At 42.2% G+C, this 8,579-nt stretch overlaps 1 protein-coding gene across 1 annotated transcript in view; it reads right to left on the reverse strand.

Moving 5' to 3' along the window:
- LOC122934342 (oocyte zinc finger protein XlCOF22-like) overlaps window positions 1-6,306 on the reverse strand; it is a 47,555-nt gene extending 41,249 nt beyond the window's left edge. Inside the window, exons 1-2 of the mRNA XM_044289743.1 lie at window positions 6,200-6,306; window positions 5,029-5,131 (exon numbers count right to left, since the gene is read on the reverse strand). The gene's annotated coding sequence lies outside the window, so the exon portion shown is untranslated. The remainder of the gene's footprint in view (window positions 1-5,028; window positions 5,132-6,199) is intronic.
- Window positions 6,307-8,579: the final 2,273 nt, after the last annotated feature.

Below are 8,579 nucleotides of genomic sequence, written 5' to 3' on the forward strand. Positions count from 1 at the left end.
TGGTCGTGTCCCCTCACTATTATAGGGTTTTCAGGTGTCACTCAGTCTAGGTACGGGGGCATACAGTCGTCTACCTTCAAGACCCTTGTATGTGCTTAGCAGTCAGGGAGAGCTCTTAGGGATTTATAGGGCTCACCTACATGCTCCTTAGTTTGGGATCAAGCCAGTCAGATGTTTATTCATAACTTCCAGCTATCTGCAACATCACCCGTGATAGGTACATCCTACCTGGAGGACAGGAAACCTAAACTGAGGTGTGGTGGGGGTGTGAACCATTTTCTCTCTTCCCTGTCCTGAATGGGAGGACCTAGTCGCATGGGTACTGTCATGGTAAAAAGTACTCGGGGCACCATCAAGTGTCACAAAACCTCCCCCCCCCCCCTTCGCACACACTCAAGAGAAAGAGCAAAGGTACAAAAGCCGCTAACCATGATGATCTAAAGGGATATAAAGGCAGATGAGGAGGCGCCGCCCCCCCCCCGAGTTAAGTCAGAGGGACCCTCACTCCTAGTGAGGGGAAGAGGAATCCGGCACACAGATCGCGTTTCATGAATCCTCATCCCAAATCTCGGGACATATTTAGTCCACTGTTATCAACACAAAATGGTGACTACTATAGGGGAAAGGGGACAGCAGAGAAAGGACAGATGATCACTCCCCCCACCATGCCCATGAAAAGGGAGGGCAGAGGAAGGAGCAAGCACGATGTCCACCTCGGCTATCACCATCATATTATCAACTTAGAATACCAGATGCAGTCCTCTGATGAGGTCCTCCACTAGACAAAGAAAAATAAAACCCAACAAACAGGGGGCCAAAAAATGAACAAACATTACAAAATTGCATAATCCAGGAGTCCAGAGATTGGTGAAGCCGTCATGTCCACATTCAAGTAATTTGTTTAATTCACATTCTTCCTTATGTGTTATCAGGGTTCTAGAACTAAATCCTACACCGGTGGTGTCCTGGGTTTCACACCCAATCAGGGAGAGGGAAATTGTGTAATGAATATTGCAGCCACCTATAGACAGCATCCAGTAGTAATTCTTCTCTGAATGTTGGTTTGCATGAAAACAGAACTTTTATTATTCCAGTGAAAATGGTTATAAAAAAATCCATTAAAGGGAACCTGTCATTAGAAGTGGCCTATGGAGCTCTTTACATGTCCCCAATGTACAAGCTGCCAACTTTCAGAAACTGAATTTGACAATCAGGTTGTTTGTAGGAAAGACACACTTTTAAAATGTACCTGATGTCATCAAACATAGCTCAGGGAGTCACTGGTGTGTACCGCTGGATGAGGCGAGTAACGGAGTCATCTCCTCTATCCTGCCCAGGTTGCAGACCTCCGCTGGCTTCCTGATTTCAGCTCCTGGCAGTGAGAAATCTCATGCAGACACAGAAGACCTCGTTCCGGCACCAGGATCCTGACATGTGAAGCGTGCAGATATGTATACACCCCGACTTCAAGCACTCACTTTGTTTGCCCAGGAGATGCTGGGACCACAGTCAGCAGATGTCAAGATCCCTGCCAATGTCTTCTGCTGTGCGAGATTTCACATTGCCAGGAGCTGAAATCAAGAAGCCAGCAGAGCTCTGTGAGACTAAGTTGGGCAGGATAGAGGAGATGACGCTGTGTCTCGCCTCATCCAGTGGTACGCCCCAGTGACTCCAGGTACACATTAATAGTGGATTTTTCCTACAAACAACCCAATTGTCAAATTTAACAAAACCAGTTTCTGAAAGCTGGCAAGCTTGAACAATGGGGACATGTAAATAGGTCAATAACACTCTCCAAAAGACATACTGATAGGGAACTTAGATTGCGAGCACCATTGGGGACAGTGTGATCCTAATCTCTGTATAGCCCGGCTGACTATAGTAGCGCTATATAAATGTATAACATACGTACAATAAATAAATAGGCCACCTATGATGACAGGTTCCAGTTAACAGATTTTTAACCCCTCAAGAACCCTGCCATTTTAAGGAAATCTGAGATGTGTCACTTTATGTGGTAATAACTTTAAAACGCTTTTACTTATCCAAGTCATTCTGACTGACATTTTTTCACTTTGAAAGAGAAAAATTGTCAATTCTAAAAAAAAAAAAAAATAAACTATTTCCAAATTTCAATTTCTCTACATCCCTCAAGGTATTTAAAACTGATTTTACAAACTTTGTTAACCCTTTAAGTGTTCCACAAAAATTTATGGAAAATGGAGATGAAATGTCAGAATTTCTCTTTTTGGGCAGATTTTCCATTTTAATCAATTTTTTCCCACTAACAAAGTAAGGATTAACAGCCAAACAAAACTCAATATTTATTGCACTGATTCAGTAGTTTACAGAAACACCCCATATGTGGTTGTAAACTGCTGTATGGGCACAGGGCAGGACGCAGAAGGAAAGGAACGCCATATGGTTTTTGGAAAGCAGATTTCACTGGGATAATTTTAAGCTGCCATGTCACATTTGAAGACCCCCCTGATGCAACCCTACAGTAGAAACTGCAAAAAAAAAAAAAGGTTACCCCATTTTGGAAACTACAAAATAAGTTGGCAGTTTTGTTGGTACTAGTTTAGGGTACATATGATTTTTAATTGCTCTATATTACACTTTTTGTGAGGCAAGGTAACAAAAAAATAGCTGTTTTGGCACCATTTTTATTTTTTGTTATGTACGATGTTCAGCTGACAGGTTAGATCATGTGGTATTTTTATAGAGCAGGTTGTTACGGATGCGACAATACCAAATATGACTATATCTTGGTTGTTTGTTTCAGTTTTACATAATAAAGCATTAAAAAAAAAAAAAAAAAAATAGTATTTTTTTTTGGGGTGACTTTATGGTGCTTATGACTTTTTGATTGCTAGGTATTACACTTTTTCTGATGTAAGGTGACAAAAAAATGGTTTTTTTTTTTTACGGTGTTTACCTGAGGGGGTTTGGTTCACAGTGATATTTTTATACAGCATGTTCTCATGGACGCGGCGATACCCAATATGTATTTTTTTTTTATTGAAGTTTTACACAATAACAGCATTTTTTTATTTAAAAAAATCATGTTTTAGTGTCTCCATAGTCTGAGAGCCATAGTTTTTTTCTTTTTTGAGCGATTGTCTTAGGCAGGTTATCATTTTTGCGAGATGAGATGACGGTTTGATTGGCACTATTTTAGGATGCATATGACTTTTTTATCGTTTGCCATTACACTTTAATATAAGGTGGCAAAAAATGGCTTTTTTGACACTGTTTTTATTTTATTTTTTGTTCACCTGAGAGGTTAAGGTCATGTAGTATTTTTATAGAGCAGGTTGTTACGGATGTTACGATACCTAATATGTAAAAATTTTTTACATTTAACACAATAAAAGCATTTTTGAAAAAAAAGTATCATGTTTTAGTGTCTCCATATTCTGAGCCCAAAAATTTTTTGGCCGATTGTCTTAGGTAGGAGCTCATTTTTTGCGGGATGAGATTAGATTGGTACAATTTTAGGGGACACACGCCTTTTTGATCGCTTGGTGTTGCACTTTTAGTGATTTAAGGTGACAAAAGATTTTATTTTTTAGCACAGTTTTTATTTTATGTTGTTGAAGGTGTTCACCTGAGGAATTAGGTCATGTGATATTTTTATAGAGCCGGTCGATACGGACGCGGCAATACTTAATATGTCTACTTTTCTTTTTTACCCTATTTTTTTTTTTTTTTTTTTTTCCTTGAAACTTTAATTTTTATTATTATAAAATAACAATTTATTTTTTACTTGTTATATTTGTCCCACTGTGGGACTTCACTTTGACAGTTGCCTAGGAGACCCAGCTCTTAGGCTGGATCTTCTGGGCTTCCGTAGCTGACAGGCCCTGATGCCTGTGTAAGGCATTGGGGCTGCCATGGCAACCATCGGGTCCCCGCCACCGCAGCTCAGGGACCCAATGGCTAATGAGAGGGAGTGCAAAAACCTCCCATATGCCGCGGTCAGCGCTGACCGAGGCATATGAGGGGTTACTCCACCGGCATCGGCGTTATCACCGAATCCGTGCTGTTGATCGCGGCACCGGACATGGGAGGGGAGGAGAAGGATTGCGCAAAGTACCGCCCATTTTGTCCTGGGTCCTTAAGGTGTTAATAATGGTCGCTCTGTATTTGCATCGCAACAGTTATAAAAAATACTTTTATTATTCCAGTGAAAATGAAGTTTTCCTGCAAACCAACATTCAGAGAAGAATTTATTACTTTTTGAACTACTAGATACAGTCTATAGGTGGCTCCAATATTGATTACACTATTCCCCCCCCTCTCCGTTTGGGTGTGATACTAGGACACCACCGGGTTTACAATTTATGTCTAGAACCCGATAACACACGGTGTAAGGAAAATAGAGAACTGCTCCCCTATAAAACCCCTCTGCACATACAATAATCCTATATGTTGTCAAACCAGGACTGTGACTGTGTTCTCTGAGGTGTCAACAAGGGGACAATTTAACAGCTGCCATGAGATATTTTGGGGCCCCATATACTGGGATTGGTCAGAGCCCCTGGGAAGAGTGGGTTATAGCATTGAAGTCTTCAGCAGGAAGGGGTGAGCAGAATGGCCGGCAAGCTGTCACTGACCACTGGGGATTTGTCCTCCTATGATTACTTCTTTAGGGCAGAACATTGTGAGATCTTTATGGTCAGACAGGCAGCTGCTACTGTTCATTGGTGGCTCCTTTTAGTTCAGCTCTTTTTATTTCGGCTCTACCATAAGGCTTTTCCCATTTCCAAAAATTCTGAAGTGTCAGTAAAACCTCTAAATACTACGGAAAGAGAAGAATGGGTGATAACCCCAACCTTCTGATCAATACTGTGGGACACCTGGTATCGGTAACAATTGTGTGCTAATAAAGGAAAACCTGTCAGAAAGTACAATATGTGACCCCCAAACTGCCACCACTACCTGACTATACAATGAGTCATCAGTAGCCAGTGAAGGAGCAGAATCTGTGAGTCTTCTCTGCTTTATGTAGTGGTTACTACTCACCTGGGTGGTTATCTGTGGGAATGTCCTCTATGATCTGCTTATCACTCCTCACATACGTATCTTTAGCCTTAATATTGGTCAGATCTTTACCCAGATTTAAAAGCTGCGAAACAGAAATTGTAAAAGTCAGCAGACTGATGGAGAAGTCGTGTGGAAGGTTTGATGTGACCAGAAAAGATCATTAATTACAATGACAAAAAGTGATGAAATGGCAGCAGAGTTATCTGCTATGGCAGCGGTCCATGCCTATAGCTCCTCTCCTTCCTGCTGGTGGGCACGTCTGCTGCCTGGTTTACCTGCTCCATAGCTTTAGGGCTCCAGTGGTCCAGTCCCACAGACATCCCTCTCTCCCTTCCCAGTGGTCCCGGCTGCTGGAATAACGCTGTCCTCCCACACAAGCTGAGGCCTGCTTCCTGCCGATAATGACCTTCTCTGCCCATAGGTCATGTGTGCACACACTATCTCTGGCTCTTATAGGGCCGGCATGCACGCACTCTGATCTCTACAAGCCATGGAAAGGAGCCTGATCAATAGGTTCTAGTATGCTAGTTTCATGCAAAGCTTGTCTGTTCTGTGTACAGACTTCTGCCTGACTTCTAGATTGGACCCTTTGCTGTCTGACCTGATCCTTGCCTGATCTCCGTTCTGATCCTGAGCTGCTTGCCCTGACTACGGACCATTTATCGGACTGCATGTATTCTGCCTTTCCTGACTACGTGGGTCACCAGTCACTTGTACAAAAAACTAAAACTACTTCAAGTGCAGCAGCCTAGTGGTTCCCCTGCAACAAAGTCCAGATCCCTGTACAGTGGATAAAGTGGAGGAAAGGGGTCACTTATATAACACACTTCGGAGCAGAACCTTGTTAAAATCTGTTCACAAGACACAGTGGATCTACATGTGCGATGTTTCATTGTCTGACCTAAAAATATCTGCAGGTCTCCTGTATATATGCATCTAGTTGGTTCCTTATTCCAACCAGCAGTCTCTACTGACCAGAAAACTGTGAGAAGATCCAGACGACATGCAAGGTCTATAGTTTGCTGTAATCCTGCCATCTCTACCTTTCTCATTATACAAGGACATAACATATAATACTGGTTTATAAAACAAGACTGAACACAAGATCTTCACAGCACTTCTACAGATCATAGGGAACCTTTCATGAGACCTTATTTCCATCTTTCTGATCATCATATGGAATGCTTTGATGTTTTTCTGAACCATCCTGTAGTAGAAGAGAACTAGGACATCTCTCATCCTGTAGAGGAAGAGGACTGGGACATCTCTCATCCTGTAGAGGAAGAGGACTGGGAGTTGTTTTCTCTTCTTTAACTGTAGGAAAAACATACAGTGAATTAATTTCTTACATATAACTAGTGAGAGGATGTGTGTATTTAGTCATGTCTTTTACTTGGTGGCTGGTGATCCTCCATCATAATGTTCTTGTACAGATCTTTGTGTCCTTCTAAATACTCAGACTCCTCCATGGAGAAATAGACGGCGACATCCTGACACCTTATAGGAACCTGACAACAGAATGATACAGTCATCACCCAGATCCCTTCATAGCGTTAATGTATAATGTCCTGGCATTCCCAGCGATGTCACCTCTCCAGTCAGCAGCTCAATGATCTTGTTGGTGAGCTCTAGGACCTTCTCTCTGTTGACTTTCTCATGTATCAGGATGTGAGGTGTCGGCCTGGACATTGGGCTCAGGATTCCTCCCCGTCCTTCAGATACCGGGGCCTGACAATGCTCACTAGAGGTCTTCTTCACTACTGTGTATTCCTGGTTATGGCGAGACGCAGTAATAAATATCACTCCATACATCGAGACATAGAGAAAATGATGTAATGTGATATCATCAGAATCTCTCACCTCTCCAGTAAGCCGGAGGAGGATCTCTAGGCTGAGATTTATTATACTCTCTGCCATCTTGTCCCCATCTCTATCCATTCTTAATAGGTCAATCAGGAGAATGATCTTATATAGGAGATATACGCTGAACGGATCTTATATTGTAGGAACCTGAATGGAAAGAAGATGAACTGATGTAAAATCATAGAAAATCCCATGTAAAATACAATTACTGGAGATAAGAAGAGGAAACACTGGAGGAGATAATAATGTGCATCAAGGCAGTTCCTCCATGTTTCAGGTCAAAAGCATGTCACACCTTCATATTACCACTGTGAGGAATACCACACCTTGTGCCCGCTTGACGTCAACTACGCGGTATGGTCACTGGTTTACCAAGACGTGACGTTACGCCCTCCCATAGGAACATGTAAGGTCAGCTTGGTACAGTTTACACACATTCCTGTCCACACGGGCACAAAGAGGCAACAAGCTGAGGGTGCCTGGTCACTGACCCAGTGAAACAGCGCTTCCTCAGCCCAGGAAATCTGCCACCAGCTTCTCGTTTGATATAAGCCCAGTCTGCTAACAGGGGAATCGTGATCGAGATACAAGACAGCACAAGATTAAATTATATATTTAATCGCCTTAAGGGCTCACTAGATATAACACTATACACAGAATATATACAGTGGTCTGAGGTTACGAATACAGGTAGTATGGTACAAACAGGATTACAGAGAGTACAAGTCAGTTACTGGGTAGATGAATGTACCTTTGAGTTATTATGGTGTAATAGTCAGTGCTCCAGACTAAAAAAAAAAAATACCTAGTAGCCATTGGCTCCTGAACTGAAAAATGTAGTCGCCAAATCAAAACCGAATCGAAATTTGGGTATCGTAGGGCTGTTTCGATACCAAAATTTTGATTCACTTTCGTCACCATAAAAAAAGTATTGCGATACTCAATACCACGCAAAAAAAAACAAAAAACACACACACACAACAAAAAAAAGCTGCGTGCATTTCGCATTTTATGAATCGTTCGGCCCATAATAAAATAGTCCTATCCTATTTTTTGGGGTGACAAGGTATTTATTTATTTTATTTTGTTGGGGAAAGGGGGGATTTAAACTTAATATTTTAGGGTACTTTCACACTAGAGTTTTTCTTTTCCGGCATAAAGTTCTGTCGAAGGGGCTCTATACCGGAAAAGAACGGATCAGTTTTATCCCCATGCATTCTGAATGGAAAGAAATCCGTTCAGGATGCATCAGGATGTCTTCAGTTCAGTCATTTTGACTGATCAGGCAAAAGATAAAACCGCAGCATGCTAGTTTTATCTCTGGCGAAAAAAAACAGAAGACTTGCCGGAATGCCAGAATTTTTTCCCATAGGAATGTACTAGTGCCGGACGCGGCATTCAAAATACCGGAATGCCGGATCAGTCCTTCCGGTCTGCGCATGCGCAAACCGGTAAAAGTGTGTAAAAAGATAGAAGAAGGATCTGTCTGTACGCATGACAAGCGGAGAGACGGATTCGTTCTTGCAATGCATTTGTGAGATGGATCCGCATCCGGATGCGCCTCACAAATGCTTTCAGTCACATCCAGATCGGCGGAGACGGCAGGCAGTTCCGACGACGGAACTGCTTGCCGGATCACACTGCCGCAAGTGTGAAAGTAGCCTTAG

The sequence above is a fragment of the Bufo gargarizans genome, chromosome 4 (assembly GCF_014858855.1).
Source record: "Bufo gargarizans isolate SCDJY-AF-19 chromosome 4, ASM1485885v1, whole genome shotgun sequence".
Classification (NCBI taxonomy): domain Eukaryota; kingdom Metazoa; phylum Chordata; class Amphibia; order Anura; family Bufonidae; genus Bufo; species Bufo gargarizans.